Source organism: Saccostrea cucullata, unplaced genomic scaffold (assembly GCF_032062105.1).
Source record: "Saccostrea cucullata isolate Sc308-1 unplaced genomic scaffold, CSIRO_AGI_Scuc_v1 ctg1698, whole genome shotgun sequence".
NCBI classification, from domain to species: Eukaryota; Metazoa; Mollusca; class Bivalvia; order Ostreida; family Ostreidae; genus Saccostrea; species Saccostrea cuccullata.
In genome coordinates, this window is record NW_026918485.1 from 1 (window position 1) to 27,056 (window position 27,056).

Sequence of the window (27,056 nt, forward strand, 5' to 3'; positions counted from 1 at the left end):
ATTTTTTTTTATTTAATACGATTTTAAATTAGATGTATAGAAACTTTAAAGACAGAAAGACCATTCTTCAGAAGCTACATGTATTTTATCAATACTCATTACATAAAAAATGTAACTTTCCTTGAATCTGTGCAAAGCGAAGAAGAGTATGGAATGCCAAAGTTTTATGCTGTTTATGTCGTTTTTGGAGACACTAGGTTCTAAGTTTTACAGTGTAATAAGAGTGTTGAATTGAGGGAGTGTATATGTGTTTCAGGTGTTATATTGATGGTGTGTATGTAAAATGTTCAGTTGAATGGGTGTAAAAGACGTGTTCATTTGGAGTGTAACTCTGGTGCTCATTTAGCAGGTGCAGAGTTAAAGTTAAAAAAAGAAGCATTTGATCCAATAACTACAATCTTAAAACTTAAATAATACGTATGGTCTTTTTCTTTTCTGAATAGCGTTGATATTAAGGCTAGTGTCCATTTGCAGGGTGGGGAGTTCAGATGTTGAATTGGCACCTCTTACACGTAAGGGTGTGTGTGTGTGTGTGTGTGTGTTATTGTTTGATGAAAAAAAATAAATTTAAAAATGTGTGTGTATGTATGTGTCTGTGTAATTGTTGTTTTGATGAAAAAAAAAATAATGTTAAAAAAAAAAATGTGTGTTTTGATGTGAATTTATTTTTTAAAAAAAGAGGGAAATTATTATTAAAAGTTAAAAAAAGTTTTATAAGTTTAAAAAAATTATAAAGTTTTTAAAAAAAAGTTATAAAAATTATAAAAAAAGTGACCTGGTGTTATAAACTTGAGAGACACACACTATTCGTTTCGTTTTTGACTGTTTAAGTAGGCAACTTTTCTAAAGATTTGGTGGCTCTTAAAAGAGCCGTTTGTATAAAACACTTTTTTTTGGTTTTTGGTTTTTGTTGATTTTTTTTTTTTTTTTGTTTTTTTTCATTTCGCAGACGATACTGCAATTGCGGCAAAACATCAACAATCCAATCTCGTGATGAAATGTGATTGGCTAAAAGAAAAAATTCCGCTTTTGGTCATGTGATAAAAAAAAAAAGCCCCATCACAATGACAAAGCAAAATCGAAGTGGGGAAAGGCCGAACCCCTGAGTGTACCCTATGACGTCATACAATAACATAACACTGATGTAGTATTACGAGATTTTTATTTTATTTCTTAAAAACTAACAAAGCTTCTAACTGTGGAATTCTCCTCCGAAATCGTATTCGATCCGCTACTAATTGCATCCAGGGCAATTTCTCCGGTCTTCGGTAATTCGTAGATTTGATTGAGGCTGGTATTAAAAGTCACGGATTTCCTAGCCTGTGTGAAATTTTCAGGTATTTCATTCCGTATTGAATACATACTTTCTCCATCGCATCTATGTACTGCCACAGTAAAATCACTTTGGCCGCTTGGGGATGGGTCAGGAAACTGTAAGGCTTTCCGAAATAACGGGGCAGGTTCAGTCCGTACCATTTCTGGGGCAGAATTGTTTTCATATGTCGACATAGAAAATGTATGGTAGCTAGTCTCCCCATGGTCGTCGCATGATGTGATAAGGTTAGGCATTGTAACCATAAATCTTGAAGGGTTTCCATGATAGTGCTCGCTTCCTGAAATACTTGTTCTGCCTCCGGGGGTAGCGATTCTTGGTGGTTTTGTGCCCATCGTACTAAACAATCATACCCATTTAAAATCAGAGAGTTAGTGTGTATCAGGGTTGACATGATAGTCGATTGTGATGAAAGGATCAGAATTTTCTTCTCATTTATACCCCTCCTTATAAAACGTAGGTAAAAGGTATTTTTTGCACACGCCCTTACAGGTGATGCAACAGGTATAAAAAAGATGATGCAACAGATAAAAAAGATGATGCAACAGATAGGTATATAAAGCGGAGCTGGGATTTGAGGATCAGTCTTGCTTGACATTTAGAACTTGACAGAGGTGAAAAAAATATTATGGAAGAAGCAATCATGAATACTCCAGGCAACCCCAGCTATGTGACACCTGAAGAATATGTAGGAGCCCCCTATAGTTTTCAAGGATACATGAATAAAGAAGATATGAGCATTTTAAACACTACTCTGGAAGGAATTGACAACATGCTGTCCGCTCTGGAAAACAAGATGAATAACAAGTTGAGTGATGTTGAAAACCACTTAAACACCACTCTGGACGGAATTGACAACAGGCTGTCTGGTCTTGACAACAAGATGAATGATATGAACAACAGGTGAGTGATGTTCAAAACCAGCTGAATCATCTGAAAATTTACATCACCAAAATGAAAGGAGGAAGCACTTACCAGAAAAATCAAAGGGGATCAAGGGAAAAGAAAACCAGACAGACGGATCATGCTTCATCTGCAACGAGTTAGGACATTGAACTTTATATTGTCCCCGAAAAAAACAGGATTCGTTCTACAAGTGTGGGAAATCTGGTCATTGGGCTAATCAGTGTACAGAGGATGAGGAGGATCAACAATTTGTCAAAGAAATACAAAAAATGGAGAAAAAGCCTCAGGAACCCAAGAGGAAACTACCCCTGATGAGCGAAAAGGCACAGAAGGAAAAGAAAAATTAAATTGTTGTATTTTCATTCTGAATAAAATTGCTGTGTTCTTTTGCTTTGGTCTTTTGTTATTTGTTATTGTTTTGAGGAAATCCAGTTTGAACTGGCTAGCTGGCTAGACCGTCTAGACTGTGAATGAATGCGTGACGTCATAATGACATTCTTGAAGTTGTTGCCAAAATCGTAGTAGCAGCGTTATGAATCGTAGTAGCAGCGTATAGTAAAATGTAAACTCAGTGCAATCACCCCGTATTTAGGGGGCTACATGTAATGAATTGACCAGGCTATCCCCAAGACCCATCTAATCTGAACTACACAGTCCCCTTATAGATGATGCAACAGGTATCAAAAAGATGATGCAACAGGTATAAAAAGATGATGCAATAGATATAAAAAGATGATGCAACATATGTACTGAATTGACCCGGCTATCCCCCACAGGGGCTGCACTCCCTTGACCCACCTATCCCCCACAGGGGCTGCACTCCCTTGACCCGCCTATCCCCCACAGCCCCAAAGGTGCACTCTGTTGACCCAGCCATCCCCCTCAGCCCAAAAGTGCACTCAGTTGACCAAGCCGGCCAGACCCCTTATACTACTGCTGTTGCTTATTTATTCATATATTTTTTAATCAATATTTACAGATTTTAAATAGTCGATTAATACCAAGTTATAGCCTTTGTTTAGTGCGATTGTTAAATAACTACAAGGAGAATGTATTTTATTAATTATGTCGTGTTTTATGTACAGGTTACGTATGTTTTACATCGAGGTGCCTAATAAAATCGTATTTTCGCAAGGGCATACACTGCATAGATCTGAACCATTTTTTGATTATAGATAAAGGATATATTCCTTAACTTGAAAAGTGCTGCTGCTTTCTTTAAATCGAGGCCGTTATTTTATAAGTACACAAAATATTTGGTAAAATTCTAACATATTTCGACATTGGCCTGTTTACTTAAATATTTAAGTATTAAAACACGAATTTATTCGAAGCAGCAGCACTTTTCAGAAACTACAAAGTACACAGAAACAATTAATAGCTTGAATTTCTAATTTCAATTTGAGTATGCCCTTGCGATATTGAAATTTGTTATTGACCTACATTCCGTGTACCTGCTATGCGTTCATCAAGTGACGGTCCATCGATGGGACCAAACTCTACACAGTACAGAGTATGTTATACTATGCCATTTCCATAAGTATTTCAGTTCTGTGATTATAGTATTGCTGAATAAAAATAAATTCAATTTTAAAAATTCCCCCTTTTTGCACTTTTATTTTCCGTTGATTTCTCATAGTAAGCCTTAACAGTGCTGCGGAGTTTTGTATGTGAGCACTTTGAGTGACAGTAAAATTAGTAGAACATTAATGTTAAATTCTCCCTCGTAGGTTTGTCAAAAATCGTACTACGTGTAGTTATCTTCAGTTTTGGTAACAGAACCTATATATGTAACTTCTTTTTGATTTGTCTGGAACATGTGTTAAACATGCCGCACATACATATGCAACTTTTCTCAATGTCAATTACTTTTAGTACCAATTTCCATTAGTTTTTGGTACATCTCTCATAGTGGAGGGGGGGGGGGGCTAGACTTTCATTTAATATTTCCTATATTATAAGTAATGTTGCGGGAAAAGTGGGGGGGGGGGGTCTGTTGTTACGCCCCTGTGTTGAACCAGTAGTCACGTGGAATTTTTGGAGCTTCCAATCCACCTTGAAAAACGATTCTACTCTACCTGTAGGCTTATAACAAGCTATTTGGACTGATGTGTATTAAAGTGTGATCGATGTACTTGATTAATCATTAAGCAAGAAAGTAGTACGATTGATTATACAGGTCTGGACGATTTCTAAATAAGGAAGTCAAGAACGATAACCGTGATTTGCTATTAATACACAGAATAAACAAGGCGCTAACCCATCTGACCAATCAGATAACAGCATTTAGACAAACCCATGAGAGAATAAATAAAACACGTGGTTTTTTAAGATTTTTGCTCAAAAGATTTTTTTAGAACAAACTTTTTGTAAACTTTATGCGCATATGGTAATAATATAATATTTATGACAATTCTACCGTGAACAAACACGACTTGAAAGCTTGGAATACGTTTTAAGTGGGATAAAAAATCTGTCTATAGGAGTTAACAATCCCAAAGTTTACTTACGTTAAAAAAATTGATATAAATACGGTAAATTTTCAGTTTTTAGAGCCTGACATAAAAATCTTATCGAAAAGATAACAGTCCTTATTATTTTTGAGTGTTTATTACAGAATACTAGTAGTCCGTGCAGTTTTTGATATGCGAGGTAAGATATCATATTGGGATAAAACGCATTCATGTATAATTACAGGATTCTTTTTTCTCCATATTAAACGCCTTTCCTTATGCCCTTTTAAAGTCTGCATAGCTAAGTATTCGGCGCTCATGAAACCCGTGATAATCCAAAACTATATGTGTATACTCCATACGAAAAACACGTGTGTGAGTTGATCTATACACATGGAATTTAAGCATTATCGATGAAAATCGGACGAGTAAGCAAAATTATATTTACCATAATATAATTTATTCTGGTAAATGTTATATTAATTGAACTTGATAAAAAAAACTTGCTGGTGCAATCTATACCTATGTAAACGATTACATTCTATTGTGCATTATTTTTTTTCTTTACCGAGATACAAATGTCAAGGTTGTTCACGGTAAAAAATGTGAGGAATACCTCATTCTTCAAAAGTTTTCATCTTGCTTCTACAGGTGTTTTGTTAAAAAAATCTCTTTGAGGAAAAAACAAAAGCACGTGTTATCTTTTTGTTCTTTTAAAATATGTTTTGGGGTGTGTAAAAATGCTGTTGTCTGATTGGACAGAAAAATAATTACGTGTACTCGATGTACATTTATAGCAACTTTCGGTTATCGTTCTTGACTTCCATATTTAGAAATCGTCCAGACCTGTTATATTTATTCTAATTAAATTCAATATATGAATTTTGCTCCATGACCGTTTTTTTTTATTCAACAGAAGATTGAACTCGATAGCCCCCAGATTATACCATTATTTAAATGACACTTCCTAGTTGACTTTCTACAGCTTGAGTATCTCTGACGTTTTGTCAGTATATACTTGTTCAATGTTTCAGAAAATACTGTTAAAAATATTGTTCTTACCTGGATTTTATTCATGTCAAAACAGTGGCGAGAGATTTCAATTTGGCCATCTCAATCTCTTGTTCGTTATTTTGCACCATCAGATTTTAAGTCAAAATTTCCAACTACCAGAGCCATTTTAGATGCAACTGAATTTCCAATTAAAAAACCAGTACACCTAGGGCACAGCAAGCCACATTTTCAACATATAAAACAGAAATTCAATGAAGGCTTTAATAGGGTGTACACCAGGAGGCCTTGTGAACTTTGTTAGGCCAGCATATTGTGGGTCGACAAGAGACAGGCAAATAGTTGAGAGAAGTTGTTTTAAAAATCTTTGTGATCAAGGTGACAGTTTAATGGCTGATAAAGGTTTTAATGTCCAATATATTTTTGCTTCTAAGGATGTTACTATAAAGATTCCTACATCTTGTAGAAATAGGAACAGAATGTCAGGAAGAATCGTCAAGTAAAAGAGTTCATATAGAAAGATTTTTTGGACTTGGTAAAACTTATTAAATTTTAACCCATCCTTTAACAAGTACTGAAGCATGCATGTCATCAGATATAGTATTTGTCTGTTTTATGTTGTGAAATTTTCGCACTGGTATTGTATCATCAAATGCATAGAAAAAAACACATTTTTCAAAATTTCTTTAGCTTTCATATTTCAAATTTGAATTATAGGCAGAAATATTGATGCTAAATACGATAAGAAATGTAAAGAACACTACATGTACTGTATTTATTTAGAAGATTTCTATGTATATTTTATTGCACACATTCACAAAGATTCACTGTAAGGCTTGTAGAAACATTTCTCAAGAATTGCTTGTTTGAAGTAGTCTTTGTAAAAGTTGTTTAACTTATTAATCAGGTCAGCTATGAATGCATCATCACGTTTGATTTCAATGTATATGATGTCATTTACTTTTAAATTGTTTGCTTAAACATACAGTAAAAATACATGTGTTTGCACCGGTACACAGTAGTTGTCCTTGTATCTGATAAAAGTAGTCATGGTTGGGATCAAGACTATATTTTCCTTCGTTTATCTGCTTTAAATATGGCACCGTCAGAGTTGAAATCTTTTTATTTCTACTGACATATGGACATTTGACTTTTACGAGCTCCTATTGATTGATTATTCCGTCAAGTGATGCAGCAAGAAAGGGGTACTCCTTACAAACGACAAGACCACTTGATCGAACATTTTGGAGCTTATCTTGTTCAAATCTCTTGATCGCAACAGATTCATGCCTGTGACCATGCTCAATTGAATTGATTTTAATGTTTTTTAGAACTGTTAGTGACATGGCAAGTTTCATTTTGTCAGTTCTATCAGTACACTTACATATCCTACCAAATATCGAAGATGTTAAACGTTTTGCTATCTCCTCCTTCCATGTTTTGTTTAGTTTCTGCCCTTTTGTTGCTGACTTAATATTTTCAATTTGGAGATCTGATATCCTTGTAATTTGAAATTTTTCCAAAAAGTTGTCTTCAGGAGATAATTTCAGATAATCATGGTCATTTGCTACTGCAATCATGTTTGCTAGTGTATATGTCTGATAGATGGGCATCTTAGAAATACCTGAGAAATTCAAACATACATTTCTAAAGTAGTGAGGATAAGATGGATTATTTCTGAATTCTTCAGGTCATGGGTCAATAACAATATTTGTTAATTCATCAGCACCAGGTAAATTCAGGTCATCAGATTTAATGGGACTGACTTTGAATCCTTTAGACTTGTGGAATGTTTGCAAACGTTGTGTACATGTTTCCTCTGTCTTGATAAATTTATTCTTTGCAAACATAAAAGCACCATACATAAGTGCAGCTTCATGTTTACAATGTGCATCAGGCCCCATACCTGCTGCACATTCGAACTGGGCCTCCAGAACAGACCCTTCATTGCTCAATTTAATATCTATTGTGTAACAAACACCCTTTGTCATTTCTGCACGACAGTTTCTTTAATAAATGTACAGGCTGTATTGATGGATACACTGTGGTATGTCATGAAATTGTCTTCATAAAGGTGAATATAATGATTTTCAAATTTCTTTTCAAACCTCCCAAAATAACTATGAACGGTATCCATGGACAAACCAGAAAAGGGAGTGTCAGAATTTACGTCAGCGTACGTATCGTAACTTGGAAGTTGCATACAAAATTCTGGGTCAGTGTATTCAACTTTTCCGAAGTTGAAGTTTCTGTCATATGCTTCCAGTCTATGGAAAATTAAAAGAAAAAGAAACTGTTTCATATTTATTTACAATTTACGATTATTTAATTAATCGCCATATTGATATATTATATTTTTAGACGAAGAGTTCAGATCGTCGGCATGCAGCACGATGTATTATCATGCGGTTTTCAGTATCGAATAACCTATCAACCAGTTCTTGTTTTAGTCCCGTTATCCTGGCATTTCTTTTTCTTAGCTCATTTTTAAGATCTTTAATTGTCATGGAGCCGTATTTTGAGTCGCTCATGATTAATATTTCGCGTGTATATAGAGACGGTATTTATATTACGTTTCTTGTTAATCGCTGCGTTGTGCATCCAATGTAAACAAGAGATGTGATGGACCGGGAACAGTATCGCCATCTAGCGGGAAGCAGGGGAACGCAACTCACTACTATTTACCATTGCTACACTTGTGAAAACAGAGTGCTTCATGTGGCATGCATGATTATCTCGTGAATTTCACTATCAACAGACGATCGATATGGATTAGTCACGCTCCACTGCATAAATATGACACCTGTGTAATGGAATGATTTTCAACTGCTTCATTACATCTCTCTGGTTAAGTGGTTAATTTTATTTGTATGTCTGTGTGTGTTACATAGAAAATTTAACAGCTTTATAAACAATAAAATTTACCAGACTCTGAAAAACTTCAGCAGGTAAGTTAATTTCCGATGAATTGATTGGGGGGGGGGGGGGTGACACTGATGACAACATCGATATTAACTACAACCACACAACTTAGCAAAATCCACCACCTCATTATTTAAGCATAAAAGCATTTCGATCTGTGCCTAGCTCTGAATTAGCACTCATGATCAACAAATATCAAATATTGGAGGATGGTACAATTAAACTAACAGACAATTCATTGTAAGTTCTGTATTCTCCTTATCTAAGAAATATCAATATTAGGAAGATGGGGAGAACAATTAAGGGGTCCAAAATACCTCTTTGCTTCACATTATTCAAATAAATATGGACCGCACTCTGGGAAAAGTGTCTTAATGACATTTTTAATGAAAATGAGTATTTCACTGGTAACCAAGTTACAGGCGATTGAATGACGTCATTTATAATGTGTTTAAACCCATGAAACGGCGTTACGTCATTCTTACGTAAATCTAACGTTGCGTTGGATATTTCTTTAATTTAGGATTGCTTTACGTAAAAAGTTTTAGTTATACTAATTCACTATTAAAATAAATATATATATATTTTTTTAATTCTTCTTTGATTATTAAATATGATATACTTTAAAAATTATAATTATTCGTCTTTTATTTGAAAATTCACAATAATGACAGAAAAATTCCCAACAGCCCTTTTCAGAATATAAAACTTACCCTCTTCTCCCAGTCCTTGATGTCCTCAGGGGGAGGGCCACCCCTGTCTTAACTGAGATTCTTTTCCTCGGCCTCCTTTTTTTGGTCGAAGACTGAATGTCCTGCCATTTTTTTTTTCACTTCTGTGGTGGTGCGCCCACTTCCACCAACTGCATTTATGCTGAATAATTCCATAAAGAAATGAATAAATTGCAAAGAATTTCAAATCTGTAGGAAATATTTTGAGATGTAAAAATTAAAAAAAATCGACATAATAAATTCCAACATGAAATTATTATACAAATATGGACACAATGTAGGTCAATTTGTATTTATTATGATCCAGGATGACAGATTTTACCACCAAAGATACATGAAGTATATTGACCTAATTCATACATGTATTCATTATTTATATATTATACCCAAAATTTATTACATGTAGGCCTAGTAAAATGTATACACCATACCTAATGTTTACAGAGATAACACAGTGTCTATTGTAAACCATAAATAATTTGAATGTTAATTTTTAATGAATGTTACTGATAGACACAAGTTTCGGTTATAATTCTCGGTAATTATTTGTTTAATCTATAAGGCAGAACACAATGTATCATGGTATACAACGCCGAATATTTACATTCGCTGTGTTTTTCTAGTAAGCTTACTGTTAAATTGATTTGAAAGAAGGATATGGAAATAACGAACAGTATTCAATCTCAACGTCCATTAAACAAATATACAAAATAAGAGCAGAGCAAACACTGACCTCTGAAACATCAGAGGTGGGATCAGGTGCCATGGAGGAGTGAGCATCCCCTGCCGACCGGTCACACCCGCCGTGTGCTCGTTGTCATAATCAGGAAATAACGGGAAAAAAATCCGTGGTCACTTCAGTGTATAAATAATGGACTAACAATTGGTATGAAAAACGTCAGTCAGCATTTCATTCAATGATAAATTGTATTTGCTGACAAGGTCATTGTATCGACCATAGTATTTACGAAATGATGACTTTAAACGAGACTGTTGATATTCTTGTTTCATCAACTTGCTTGTCAATAATTTACCTTGTTTAAGAAATTGTTCATACGTAGAGCATGCTCTAGCGTATCGAATCAACTGAGATATAAATACTCCGTATGCAGGTGATGAAGGTATATTGCTGCATAAGTAAGGGAAGTTGACGATAGAAAAGTTTAAGTCATCACGTTAATCATATAGCTTGGTTGTTAAATTACCATTTGTGTCTTTTTCAAGTAAAATATCCAAGTATGAAGCAAAAGTCTCGGACTCTGTGGTATCTTTTATTTCAAGCTCACCAGGATATATCGTGTCGACGTAGGAATGGAAATTATCATTATTAATTGACAATACGAAAAAAATAAAAATGTTAACAGATATCCTTGTTCAAAACATTTTCGTGTAAACTCACGCGTAGAAATATACACGGAGAAACGTGCGTTAACGTGACGTCACAATGAAAATGCAGCGACGTAAGTAAAATGCAATAATATAGGACAGCGAGAAATTCAAATATTGAGTGTATTTTGTTTGCCTCCAAACAGGTAAAATGTAGCGCGCTTCATGAAATATGTCTACGTGACAGGTCTGTGTGATTCACACACCAATAACTCATACAGAACTGAAAAACATTCCTTAAATAAACACAGAATACCCCATCCCCTAGAACTTATTTATACCTGCAGAGGAAATGCATTGACAAAATGTTAATACCTATGTCTTCTGCAACAATTTATCTACACAACCATATGTGACATGCTTGTGTTTATTTTTTTAAGTCTAACGTAAACACCATCAAAACTATGCTCACCGAGTGGAAAAGTCGAATTCAACCATGGAATGGCTTGTTTAAAATATTCCCCCAAAAATGTTAACAGATATCCTTGTTCATCGTTGTGTATTTTCGGCGTCATATTTCTTCTCGATATCTTCAGAAATCTTTCCTCACTAGCCGACTAGGCCAGGCCTACTAACTGCACCGCAGCCTTCGTTTGACTAAAGCGAAAGTGAAAAAGAGACAGTTCGTGCGAGTCATTATATGCTTCTAGCGGTAAATTTCAAGCAAATATAAATACTTCGTATTCACTATTGGCTAATCAGATTACCGGATTTTAAAATATTATATAATATAAATGAACAACATATTCTTATTTCTAAAATGAATACTCAATGTAAGGAATACAATGTTATAGGTCCTAGACAGCGATGTTTACCCCTACCCTACCACTCTTTTTCCATACACCTGTAAATGTAATTTCCGTAGGAATTTCATTTTAAGACATTGTTCAGTATTGTTTACACATACTTTAAGATATTTCATATAAATACACTTGCATGTTAATCACATATCTACTGTTGTTGCATACTTTTATAAAGCGATTTGACACTGTAAACAAACCTTGTGGTGATGGCCTCCCACGCCCCAGTATTATCTTCTGAGGTTAGTGCCGGAGAAAATCTCCCCCGAAACACATCTTTCCTCTCGGATACTAAATCCACGAGGAGAGATATTTCTCCTGCACTCCAGTTCCTCTTCCTGCTGCTGTCACTCATTTTCAAGACGCGCGGGTGTTGCGTAATCGTCTGCTAAGACTACTTTCGCTTTTCTCATACAACGTACTGCGCATGAGCAGTTGTCGTTAACCAAGGAAGGAAAAGGTCTTCCGTTGGAGCTGTGGACAGTACCGACCATGGGTCAAGGTTACGTCACTGTCTTATGTTAACAACCTTATCTTCTCATTATGAGCCTCCAGTGAATCTTAATTACAAACTTATGCTTAAACATTTTTTTCTCTCTCAGTGACCTTGATTTGCCAGAAAGACCTTTTATCAGGGTGACATGACACAACCACCAATCATAAGTTATCTATGTTTCAAGTAAGAGCCTCCAATGATTTTCACTTACTAGTTCATAACCTGGAAGAGAACAGATTTCTTCTGTCAGTGACGTTGATTTTAACAGAATAACCTTGGCTCTTTGTCAAGACAAACCCTAAATCTGAAACAACTTTTAGAAATTCATAACTCTGACAGGTGTTTTACAACTTTTCTGTCATAGGCCCTGAATTTGTTAAAATGACGTTATTTAAGTCTTCTGAAAACCGGCGGATTATAAGCAATTTGATCAAGTATGAACTTAAACAAATGTAGTCAGAATGAAAAAATACTATTTTCTGAGTCAAAATCGTAAATTTATTACTTATTTATTTATTATTTATTACTACTTACATGTAAAGTTAAACATTATCCTTTTCGGATTTCATAAGGAATCAAAAAAGAGAAGTGAAATCAGCATGTTTTAATATTTAAAAAAAAACTGCATGTGGAATATAAATTCATATTTTATAATAAACATTTAAAAAGTTATGGACATTTCTGAATATTTAAACTGTGAAAAGGTTTAGTTCTCTTCTTGAAAGGAGTGCTCCATTTAAAAAACAATGAAAATAGGTACAACTAAAAAAAAAATAATAACAATTATATGTGGTTTGGATTTTCATGAGAAAAAAGTAATATGTGTACATTAAAAAGGTTTAATAACAATGATATATGGTTTTGATTTCCATGATCACCACCCCTAAAAAATATATATGAATGGGCCAGATTTCACCGCTCCGGGGCCATAAAACTTAGCCAGCTCACTTTTGAGATCAAAATTTGAGACAGTCTCAGATTTTGGTCTCAGTCTCACGTTAGGTGTGCCATAAAAATATGTCGTTTCAGTCTTAGTCTCACTTTCTTAGTTTGGTCTCACTTTTGAGCTCAAAAAGTTAGACAACTAAATAGGTGTCTAACGTCTTATTTTTTGTTCTCACTTCCAATATGGCGTCTTCGGCAGCAAGACTGAATATTTTCAACATCATTCAAAGGCAGAGAAAAGCTCCCCGTCCTTGTTTTTTCAGGGATAGAAGTAATCCATTAGAGGATTTGGAGCCAAATAAGATCTATGTTAAATACCGTTTTCGGCCTGCTACTATCATGTTCCTTGGAGTTGCTCTACAGTGATCTTGTAAGACCAACGAAACGAAACTCCGCCCTGCCCCCTCTTTTACAAGTGCTGGTAGCCCTACGGTTCCTAGCCACAAGATCATTTTATAACCTCGTCGGTGAACCACTGGGAATCACCAAGTCTTCAACGGGAAGAGCCGCTCGCCGTGTGTGTTCACTTCCTGCGAGTTTTGCACAGAGGTTCATCAAATTCCCCGTAGATCTATCCATGTTCAAGAGTAGATTCTATGATATTGCAGGTACGTGTATTTAACATATTTGATATACAAACTATCATTTCACATTCAATGCGAAATTACTGTTATATAATGAGGGCATATATATTATAACGCACAATATACCGAGTGTATTTCCCTTCAATTGAAAAAAAACATGTTGCTCCATAATAAATGCTCTAACGTAAACAAAAAAAACTAATAAATCTTCATCTACCTTTCGTTCTTGATAAATATCGGCAAACTCTATTGGCTCGGCTGCTGATTTCTTTCACACTCCATTGATAAAAGAATTACCACAAGGGAAATAAATCTTGTAAAAGGTGATTTTTTTCTATCACACCAATAAGCCTCGAGATTAAATTTATCTCGACATGACATCGAACGTAAATTCCTGGATAATGTTTTGAATGATACATGTATTTTCAACAACAACATACTGATAAGGAAACCATCCCCGGCCTGTATTAACTATTCGGCGGTTGAGCACAAAAGTTAATAAAGAATAGACACCCCCCTCCTTTTCAGTAGATCTATGCATGTTACCAAAAAGTTAATAAATATAACTTTGAAATCATATAACAATACAGTACACAAGATACCAAAAAAAAGCAGGAGGGTTGATGAACCAGAAGTCTCTGTCGAGACTGAAGCTCTACTGGTTTGTAGTTATAGCAAAGGTAGAGAAAAGTTCTTAAGCAGTTGGGAATTGAAACACTACAACAGCAATAAAAAAATAATCATCCTTGATTAAGTCTCTTTATGTTCTTAGTGTAGTCTACTTGCATGCCACATTATATTATAATCAGACTTCAACTGTATTTGGAGTAGCATTTTGAGAGCATTTAACAGAATTTCTATTTTTAGTAACCAAAGCAAAAATGTTCATCAAAGGCAAAAACTGATAAACAAAATTGTGTATCTTAGTGTAGTCTACTTGTGTGCCAAGTAATATTGAAATCAGACCAAAACTGTAGGAGGAGTTGCATTTTGAAAGAATTTCACAAAAATTTCTATTTATAGTAACAACGGCAACACCGCTCATTGAAATCAAAAACCATTAATAAGGATTATGTATCTTAGTATAGTCTACTTGTGTGTCAAGTTATATTGAAATCAGACCAAAACTGTAGGAGGAGTAGCATTTCGAAAGAATTTCACAGAAATTTTTATTTTTAGTAACAACGGCAACACCGTTCATCGAAATCAAACACTGATACACAGTATTATGTATCTTAGTTTAGTCTACTTGTATGCCAAGTTATATTGAAATCAGACCAAAACTGTACGAGGAGTTGCATTTTGAAAGAATTTCGCAGAAATTTCTATTTTTAGTAACAACGGCAACATCGCTGATCGAAATCAAACACCGATAAACAGAATTATGTATCTTAGTGTAGTCTACTTGTGTGTCAAGTTATATTGAAATCAGATCAAAACTGTAGGAGGAGTTGCATTTTGAAAGAATTTCACAGAAATTTCTATTTTTAGTAACAACGGCAACACCGTTCGTCGAAATCAAAAACCGATACACAGAATTATGTATCTTAGTGTAGTCTACTTGTGTGCCAAGTTATATTGAAATCAGACCAAAACTGTAGGAGGAGTAGCATTTTGAAAGAATTTCACAGAAATTTCTATTTTTAGGAACAACGGCAACACCATTCATCAAAATCAAAACCCGATACACAGAATTATGTATCTTACTGTAGTCTACTTGTGTGTCAAGTTATATTGAAATCAGACTAAAACTGTAGGAGGAGTAGCATTTTGAAAGAATTTCACAGAAATTTCTATTTTTAGTAACCACGGCAACAACGTTCATCGAAATCAAAAACCGATACACAGAATTATGTATCTTAGGTAGTCTACTTGTATGCCAAGTTATACTGAAATCAGACCAAAACTGAAGGAGGAGTAGCATTTTGAAAAATTGTTTACAGACAGACGGACAGCTATACAGTTGAGAGGTACATTGTGCATTTTACGGAAGGTGCGGGGTTATCATTTTGCTTTGTGGGGTTATTAATAGTAGAGTGGTGACTTGAGAGGTTTCATTAGGAATTCAAACAAATGGTATATTGTGGGGTTAAAGGTCTATATTTGTGGGGTTAAAGATCTATGTTTGTGGGGTTAAAGATCTATGTTTGTGGGGTTAAAAATTAATTATTTAATATCAAGTCAACTTCATAGGCAACTAATTATAAGTACTTAAAATTGTTACTGTTTATCAGAAGAACTTGGAACGGATATAGCAATAACATTTTTCAACAACTGCATAGCAGTAACAATGCAAAAAAAATGTTTTTATTTGAGGATAACTGTTGCATCAAAGTAAATTAACCCATCATGTTTTCACATGAAGATGATAGACAAGAATATCCCAGAAGTGTTAAACAAACAACCCCACTATGCTATATAGATATAACAGACAACACTAACCCCATAAATTATAAGACAAACAACCCCAGTATGTACTCTTAAAAAGATAATAGACAACACTAACCCCATTAAGCGTTTGGACAGCAACCCCACTATGTACTCTCATAAAGATAATAGACAACACTAACCCCATAAAGTGTTTGGACAGCAACCCCACTATGTACTCTCATAAAGATAATAGACAACACTAACCCCATAAAGTGTTTGGTCAGCAATCCCACTATGTACTGTTATAAAGATAATAGACAACACTAACCCCATAAAGTGTTTGGTCAGCAACCCCAGTATGTACTCTTAAAAAGATAATAGACAACACTAACCCCATTAAGCGTTTGGACAGCAACCCCACTATGTACTCTCATAAAGATAATAGACAACACTAACCCCATAAAGTGTTTGGACAGCAACCCCACTATGTACTCTCATAAAGATAATAGACAACACTAACCCCATAAAGTGTTTGGTCAGCAATCCCACTATGTACTGTTATAAAGATAATAGACAACACTAACCCCATAAAGTGTTTGGTCAGCAACCCCACTATGTACTGTTATAAAGATAATAGACAACACTAACCCCATAAAGTGTTTGGACAGCAACCCCACTATGTACTCTCATAAAGATAATAGACAACACTAACCCCATAAAGTGTTTGGACAGCAACCCCACTATGTACTATCATAAAGATAACAGACAACACTAACCCTATAAAGTGTTTGGACAGCAACCCCACTATGTACTCTCATAAAGATAATAGACAACACTAACCCCATAAAGTGTTTGGACAGCAACCCCACTATGTACTCTCATAAAGATAATAGACAACACTAACCCCATTAAGCGTTTGGACAGCAACCCCACTATGTACTCTCATAAAGATAATAGACAACACTAACCCCATAAAGTGTTAGGACAACAACCCCACTAAGTACTCTTATAAAGATAATAGACAACACTAACCCCATAAAGTGTTTGGACAGCAACCCCACAATGTACTCTCATAAAGATAACAGACAACATTAACCCCATAAAGTGTTTGGATAGCAACCCCACTATGTACTCTCATAAAGATGGTAGGCAACACTAACCCCATAAAGTGTTAGGACAACAACCCCACTATGTACTCTCATAAAGATAATAGACAACACTAACCCCATAACGTGTAACAACCCCATTATGTTCTTATATAGATAAAAGATAACATTAACCCCACAAAGTGTTAGACAAGAACCACAATATGTTCTGATAGAAAATATCAGACATCTTAGTAACCTCAGAGTGTTAAACAAACAACCCCGCTGTGTTCTCATGTAACAGATACCAGTAACCATATGAATTTAAGTGTTTGAAAACCCCAAGTATGTTTTAATATCAAAAAACTCTACCAGGGACTGGTAATAAAAGAACAAGTACCCCCACTATGTTCAATCGCAACTTCTCGAGCCCTTCTGACTAGCTGACAAACGACCTCGAATGTATTAGTTAGACGCCATGGCAACAACCCCCCCCCCCCTTTCATGATCTTCGAAATAAATGCATGAAGACCTTTTATCTGTGGAATATGGAGTTTAACTTTATTCAATGCTATGATATTAAATAAAATATACTATAAAAGGGACTTCTTAATTCCTCTATCCTATATTTTAAAAAAAACAAGAAAAGCAAAACCTTTAACATCAGGTGATGTTAATACATTCGAGGTTGTTTTTCCAAACTCTGACGGAAAGACCCTGAGTGAGATGATGCGATTGCCAGTACGTCATATCCTTTTTTTTACTATTAAAAATACCAAACAATACTCATAATACTTTTTCCTATTTTGATAACATACTCAAAAATTTGTTTTGAATATTTTTCAAACTATTTTAAATTGGATAATCTCTTTATCTTTACTGCTTATTTCTAATGATAATTTTTCCTTTGAATCTGCTGGTGCATGAATTTGAAGTGTACATTATGCATCAAAAGCATACATAATTTCATTGTAAATTAATAATAATAAATAAAAGAGATGATCCTGATTTTTAAAAAAAAATTTAATCAAACTTTTCAGTTACTCGACAAGTTGAACACAGATAAGAAACATGTCAATAAATGTAGAACACAGAAAAAAAACCTCAAAATTTGAGAAAATCTTCATAGATGTAAAAAAAAAACAAGTATATAGTGAGTTGTCAAATAACTCTAAAACTTGCATGTTATTGCTACTTATTTTAAACAAAATATATTAATTAAAATGAAGTTTTAAGAAAAAAAGTGTAGTCTAATATCTCATCATTTTGCATTTTAAAATTGATCTTAAAACAAAAATAACGATGTACATCCTTTTGGAAAATATACTCAAACTTAGAGCTGCACCCCCACTCCCATCCCCTAAAATAAAATGAAGAAAAAAAAACCAACATGCAATTGATTTATAATTTTCAAAAAATTAAAATCAAACAACATTATGGTACATTTCAGTTTAATAATTATTTCTCACATTTAAAATGAGATCGCTAATTAAAAAAGACGAAAACTATGACTGTTAATGTATAGAAATTCGCCATGCCGAATGCAATGTTCATAAAAGATCCTTTTGTCCTAAAGCTGAACACTACTCATAAACATAAGTAATCAGAGATTACATAGCTCAATTCAAAAAATGATTACTTCAAGTTAACACGGTCTCACATTAAACTAACAATCAAGAAGTTAATTTAAGGTTTGCAGTAACTTGAGAATAGACATCCAAATACTTGAAACTAGTTGCCCATCAAGGAAATGTAATTCAAATCCACGACCCATGTAAATGTTATCTTTTTAGATTAACTTTCAAAAATCGATTCATCTTCTTTTTCTGAAAAGTAAGTCAGGTCCTGAATGTCGCCGTTTGGAGAAGGCAATGGCAAAAATGAATCGGGATTGTGCTTGTTCTTCTGAAAAGTCTTTAACTCATACCTCATGTATACCTGTCAAAAACCAGAAGTCTCTGTCGAGACTGAAGCTCTACTGGTTTGTACTTATAGCAAAGGAAGAGAAAAGTTCTTAAGCAGTTGGGAATTGAAACTTTACCACAGCAATAAAAAGAATAATGATCCTTGATTAAGTCTCTTTATGTTCTTAGTATAGTCTATTTGCATGCCACATTATATTATAATCAGACTTAATCTGCAGGAGGAGTAGCATTTTGAGAGTTTTTAACAGAAATTTCTATTTTTAGTTAACATGGCAACACCGTTCATTGAAATCAAAAACCGATATACAGAATTATGTATCTTAGTGAAGTCTACTTGTGTGCCAAGTTATATTGAAATCAGACCAAAACTGTAGGAGGAATAGCATTTTGCAAGAATTTCACAGAAATTTCTATTTTTAGTAACAACGGCAACACCGTTCTTCGAAATCAAAAACTGATACACAGAATCATGTATCTTAGTGTAGTCTACTTGTACGCCAAGTTATATTGAAATCAGACCAAAACTGTAGGAGGAGTAGCATTTTGAAAGAATTTCATAGAAATTTCTATTTTTAGTAACCAAGGCAACACCGTTCATCGAAATCAAAAACCGATACACAGAATTATGTATCTTAGTGTAGTCTACTTGTGTGCTAAGTTATATTGAAATCAGACCAAAAATGTAGAAGGAGTAGTATTTTGAAATAATTTCACAGAAATTTCTATTTTTAGTAACCACGGCAACACCGTTCATCGAAATCAAAAACCGATACACAGAATTATGTATCTTAGTGTAGTCTACTTGTGTGCCAAGTTATATTGAAATCAGACCAAAACTGTAGGAAGAGTAGCATTTTGAAAGATTGTTTACAGACAGACAGACGGACGGACGACGGACGCATTACTATCGCATAAGCTCTTCTGGTCTCTGACCAGTAGAGCTAAAAATCAACAGTTAAATATATTTCTAAATGATAATGTTGAATTTTTTTACAGGTTATGTTTTAATTTATTGTAAAATAATATTGTTGTCTTGATTTTATGGGCACTTATGACATGTACTAACCACCGATCTGGATGTCTTTAATAGTTGCTTTCCTTAAATTTGTGAACTATATTTAGATCACAAATTGTGTGTTCAAGTCATAGGGTTGTTCTTTCAACTTTATGAATGTCTGACGCCTGCTGGTGTTGCTGCAACAATAGAGTGGCCTAGATCATCAAAGTTCCACTGATGTTTACTTTCAGTGGTATCTGAACTCTACAAAGGAATACAGAAGCAAATGTTTATTTATAACACACACAAAAATTCCAAGTTACTAATTAAAATTCATCGAAATTTATTTATAGCATAGTTGTCATGTACTGTGAACTACTTTCTTATATTGGTAAAAGGTGAAAAAGTACAGTCAAACTTGTTTTAAGCTTTGGGAAGTCCAGAAACTAGACAGGTGGCCTCTTATTCCAGTTTGCCAAAGAAGTAGCCAGTTGGTCAATAAATAAACAGCAATAACCACTACAGTTGATTTAATTAAACATGTCAATTTCACAAAACCTTTGTATGTGTGTATATATATATTAATCCATGCTTATTTAAAAAATATCGAATTAAAGAATTCCAAATTTTTAAGGTTTTGTGCATGTTCAGTGGCGTAGCTACCATGTATGCTTGTATGCTCGAGCATGCACATCATTTTGAAAAAAAAGATAATGAGACTCTATGACTTGACTCCTTCTCAGTCATGTACAAATTAAATTATAACTGTAGTATCAAAAGTTATGTTTCTTCTAATTTTCTTTACATGTACACTTGCGTAGTTTTACTACTTAAAAAAAAAATAAAGTCATTGACACTGTAAGTTCGAAAACCATTATGGCAGCTACCGTAAAAAATTGAGCATTTCATTTTCTCAAATGAAATTAAGTTTTAGGGTTGAATTTACAAAAATATTTATTTTATAAGATGAATTAATAAGTAGATTGTTCTGAGCCACTTTAATTTTATTTATTACCTTATGTAATATTCTTTTTTTTTTCGTAATTTTTGCGGATAAAAAACATCGCCGAAAATTTTTATACTAGCCAATCTACGATAGCATGTCCTGTATTACTTAAAAATTAAGTCTTTTTTTTTTAAATCGTCTCTCTACAATTATAATTGCTCCTTGGCCACTGATGTTTCTGTTCCTACAAAACAGTTAAACTTCATACATTCATAAGTGTTCAGAGTTCCCGAAACGCACCGGTCCACTAGGGATCCCCGTAAACTTTGAATGGGACCGGTAAAATCTTAATTTTATCGGTCAAAATGTCTGATGGTTTTTTTTTTTTTACAGACTGTATAACGTTTACATATAATCTTAACAAAATCATTTAATTCAATTGTCCTGACAATAAACAAATGCAAAACTAAAGGAATGAAAAAAACGTCAGGGGCGCGCCAGATCTTGTTTAAATAAAATGTGTAAAATTGTCTACTATAAAAAGCTACATATTAAAATAATAATTTCCATAAGTCTGGGAGGAAAAACAGTTTTAAAAACACTGTCAAACAAATATTTTCCCTCTGATAAATATATGCACTCTGTAGTTCTGACAGTAAAAAAATGTGACAATCTACTTTCGTTTTGAAGGACGAATTTGCAGGGTTGCAAGAGTTGCCTGCTATTTCTGCTTGATTACAGACAATTTGTTACCATTTATTATTTTCTCTATAATTTAATCTATTAGCATGATAATATTATACCAACTTCTGGATTTTTTAAATGTATTTGATAGCATTTAAAATACATGCGCGTTTTTCCCCTTTTCTAAAAATAGCGGACTGACGAATGTAGTAAAATGACAACAAATTCACTTAAATCATCATTTTCATGATAAATTTGCATATCTTTATATCATTAGTACATATTTTTAACTGTGTGGAGGTTATATAATAAATTTTAACTAGTCAGAAATATCGGACGTTTTCCAGGCTTTTTAAAACGAGTTTGATATTTTACGTAATATTTTTCCTGGCACATAAAATACCAAAATCCTAAATCCAAAAGAAAAAAGCCTGGAAAACAACATATATTTCCCACTAATTCCAAACAATCAACCAAGAGTTGTCATGTTGCAGATTTTAATTAAAAATTTTTTTTTTTAAATCTGTCAGAAAGGACATAATAGTTTTATACGATGAATTAAGCGTTGGTCATCACACGCCGTCGGCGATGTCAAATCCTGCATACACAGGCCTTATAGAAAATATTTTAATCATTTTTTTTTTTTAAATCTGCATTTGCCATCTTTTTATTTACACATATTATTTATTATATCGACACAATTTCCAATCCTATAATATGTTAAATTTACATACAAAAAATTAATGTCAGGTAAATTTTACAACTGTCCGGTGAATTTTGAATATTTACAAGACAATTGTCCGACATATTTTTGACTAGTTTCGGGAACTCAGAGTGTTCTTTTGTTACATTCAAATATATGATAATTGAATTACAGTATCATTCAAGAAGAAATACATGTGCCTTACTACTATCTATTTTTTTAATAAGAAAAAATACACAAGCTTTACTTAAAAGACAGTTTAATGGTGAATTAAAAGTATGAAAATTTATTTTAGTAAGTGTCAATAAAATCCATTTAAAAACTTCACTATCATATGTTCAGGTAATGATCAGCAGTGTAACCCCCCCCCCCCCTTCAATTAATCCTCGATCAACTAGTTTGGTGAAGCTTTTAGAGTCTGGTAAATTTTTAATATTATTTTTATAAAGCTGTCAGAATTTCTATCTAACATGCAGACACACACAAAAAATTATTCAATTGACCAAAGATTTGTATTTACGCAGTTTAAAATCATTCTACACAACACAGGTGTCAAGTGCAGTAGAGCGTAACTAATCACTATCGATCGTCTCCTGATAGTGAAATTCACGAGATAATCATGCTATACAAAACATTTGTTTTGACAAAAATTGCAATTAGAGCTTCTACACGGAATCAAAATCTAACAGGTGTGAAAATACTGATAGCCCTGTATTAGCTAAGTCACATACTCTCACTGTAAATATTCAAAGTAATGATGAATTAATATTGTAAATTACAAAATGTAGCTTTAAGCTTGAATTTCTTTAAGTTTAGCTATGGAAAAACTATTAATTGTGATTTAATTCTTTTAAATTTTCAATCGTCGATCTTGAAAAATAAGTACAAATTGATCTTACATGACAATTATATTTTTTCCATTAACACAAACAGAGTTATATAATTTTATATACGTATCTAAAGGTAATTTGTTTAATTTCTTATAGGTGAATTTTATTATCGGGCACATAATTACACAAGCGAATGTGAAAAAAATGTGACATAATGGGTATTTTAACAACTGATTAAAATGTCCTGCACTCATTTATAAACATTGATTGTCATTTATCAAATTGATATACCACTAAATTTTACAACCTAATTATACAAACCCATGTTGATTCCTACAAAGCCTACTTGCTGTGAAAATTTATTGCAGTGACATTGTTAATTCCATTTTTCCATTCTGATTTTCTCTCTATAGATTAAGGTACGATTACAAGTACATGTAAACAAATGTGTGAAGAGTAGATAAACAATTGGTACGTATCTAGAATGAATTCAAAGAGAGAGAGAGAGAGAGAGCAATTATACTACGAAACAGGATAAAATTAAAGCCAAAAATATTCAATTTGAAAAAAATTTAAACACGGAAGATTTAAAAATTAATCGGGAGGGGCGAAACAGGCGTGAAAAATCCAGAGATTTTGTCTCCCGTCGGAAGAATCACATGTATTTATGTTATGAGATATCTGCATGTATTTACCATAGATATAGAGAAAATTCGAATTAAGAAAAAACACGATCGTTTTTTTGAAGTAAATAAGCCAAGAATAACTCAAATACGGATTAAATTATGGAGATTTATTGACAGTTGGAGCATGTTATATGGAAAATTTAAATGGTTTGGATTTTTATAGCAAAAAACGAGTGAAAATACGTACCAGGTGTGCTTTGCACGTATTGCATGTGTATAAATAATATTATCTTTTTTTTACTGGCCAACGGGGCGACCTTCATGCAGAAAACCACTAGCCCGACCCCCGGGTATCGGTCGATTTTCATTGCAGACCTCTGATTAAAAAAAGAACTATCAGTGCATTCATTATAATTTTTTTTCACAAAAGCCCGTTTTCAATAGGTATGTGTTTATGTGGACTACAGATGTCCTTTCCTTGACTTTAAATAAATTATACAACTGCATAATGTACGTATGAAGCATGTCAAACAATTTACAAAGCTTTTTTTCAATGTGGTGCAACAAAATAGTAAGACTTACTGCATTTGCTTTTTGTGTTTCCGAATTTCCTCACTGCTAATACAAAGTGTCCAAACACAGCTACTTCCGTAATCTGCGCATGCGCAGTTAGTTTTAAATATATGCGCATGCTCAGGTATTCGGAACTCCTCGATTCAATTACCGAACTCCTCTAAACAGCAGATTTCTGAATGTCTGAGCGTTTTGGGCTAAGGACATGTCCAAAATTTGGACAAAGTCTTTGTGAGGTTAAATCTAATTTTAGGTTTTTCGACCTCATAGAGTAATTTTGAACGTAATTAGACCTCTTCATTATGGGGTAACCCCACAGTACCCAAAAAACCCCACACTGCTGGAAAATACGTTAATTTTACCCCACAATGTACCTCTCGTAAGAACAGACAGACGGACGGACGACGGACGCATTACTATCGCATAAGCTCTTCTGGTCTCTGACCAGTAGAGCTAAAAACGGAGTAACTGTTGCTCTTAATTTATTCTGCCATATTTGTTCTTTGCTACCTGCGTCTTTGATGAACGTTGATGACGGCAGTGACGTCAATGATTAGAAATGACGTAACAATTAACATATAGTAAGCATAAAGAACAAAAAACAGTCTTTATTTTGAATTTTATTTTAATATGTTTTATTATTGCGCAATATGTAGTGGGCGTGGCACTGTCAAGTGTAAACAATATCCCACAATGCACTTGATATCCTGCTCAGTTTTGGTCTCACTCTCTGTCTCAAGTTAGAAAATTTAGAATGAGCTCAATCTCCCTTCATGGCACACTAAAAGTGAGACGGTCTAAGTTAAGCCCGGAATCCGAGATTATTAGATTGATCTCAAAAGTGAGCTGGCTAAGTTTTATGGCCCCGGAGCCACACATCTATTCACTAAAAATCGTAAGTTTACGACTACGACTTGAACTTACGATAATCCTAAGATAAAAGTTACGAGATATTCATGAAAGTGGTTGTAAGATCGATACATTGTCGTAAGTGAAAATCGGTCGTCATGCTTTGCAACGAGCTCGGCTCTAGTTGACTTTAGTATTTGTAGAATACGTAAAGTTAATCGATTAACATATATTTTTTTTTAATATTCGTTTTATTTTCTAGTCACAGCATTAATTAAGTGATGCAAGTGAACTGAACGTACTGATTATATGTAATAGTTACTCGAAAACTAAACTAGGATCTAGATAGCTATTAACATTTGTTTACAATTTTCAGTTACTCGTCAACTACAATGCAACCATCATGCACCACCACCACGACTAATACGGCCGAAGGCTACGTAGTCCAGCCATATTCATCACCAGCGGATAATGACCCAAATTTGACACCTTTAGTAGGTGTAGAAGATTCCAACATGCTACAGATGAGGTAGACATTTTTTTATAAACCTTATATTGACATTCTATTTATATAATTTGCTAGTTAATTTGCTCACTCACGATCGAAATGCCATGCATGTTAAAAATAAAAACAATTAATTATGCTACGTTTACACTATGTTCCCGGCAGCCACGGCAATCACGTTTCAGGCCATCGTGGAAAATACGGGGTGGGCGTGAGAAAACGTGGGGCAACGGGATGGGCAAACGTAACTCATCGCGATTGCCGTGGATGCCGTGCCAGATTTTTAAACTGTCAAAAAATTTGCCACGGCGGCCACGTTGCGGATGTTAAACTTGGTAGGTCGTAGTTAAACGGAATAAACGCAACAAAACGCGACAGCACGTAATAGACCGTAACAGAACTTGGAGGCAGTCCGCAGTGGGACGGGAGAATGTATATATTTCCATTCATCTCACGGTCCATTCACGTTTTGAGACGTTTTGCTGAGTTTAGTCTGCGTTCTGTCACGGCTAGTTCACGGTTGTTGTCCGTTTTATCACGTTCTGCCGCGTTTCATCACGGTCCTCACGGCAAACTAGGGTGTATGGTTGCCGTTTCCTTGCGTTCAATCGCGGTTCGTCCCGGCATTTTACGGTTTATGGTCCCGGTGCGTTGCGCTCTGCTACGGTCTGACACGGCGCACGCGGTCTGATGGGAAGCATATAAATGCCGGGCACTGCAGAGAAGTTTCAATATGGATCCATATGGATCTCCGCCTTCTCATCTGTCTTATTTGTCTCATTCCTAGTTGCTGCACCCCTGCCCTCCCTCTCTGTAACTGCTGCTGGTTCTCTTCATTTTGACGAATTGATTTTTTGTATGCACCCAGCAAACACGCAAAAATAAAATCATTGTCTTGGGAATTCATGATGCTTTGTCTTCGAAGGGTCATGATACGATGATTGTTTCTGGTTAAGAGACGCTCTTTGATACAAACGTGATCCATAGTTTCCCGGCGTCCATGTTTCATACGTAGAAAGACTTGACAGAACGTGAGAAACGTATAAAAACTTCATAAGAACGCGAGAAACGAGAGGGGACCTATCAGAACGTAAGAGGTCTGGGGGGAACGTGCTGACATACGTGGCAGAACCGTAGTGTGCCGTGCAGCTTCTGGCACTCCACGGAAACTTCTTCCTACGGCCCATCACGGATTCCGTAGAAGACCGTAGAAGAACGCAAAAGAACTTGTCAAGACTTGGATATAGAGGGAAAAATAACCAAAATCTCACGGCGCACTACGTTTCGGGCAAACAGGGCTGTCGTGACTGCCGGGAACATAATGTAACGTAGCATAAACAACAAGATTTATCACAATGATAAACCTTCTGAAAACAGACTAAGATTGTATACAGAT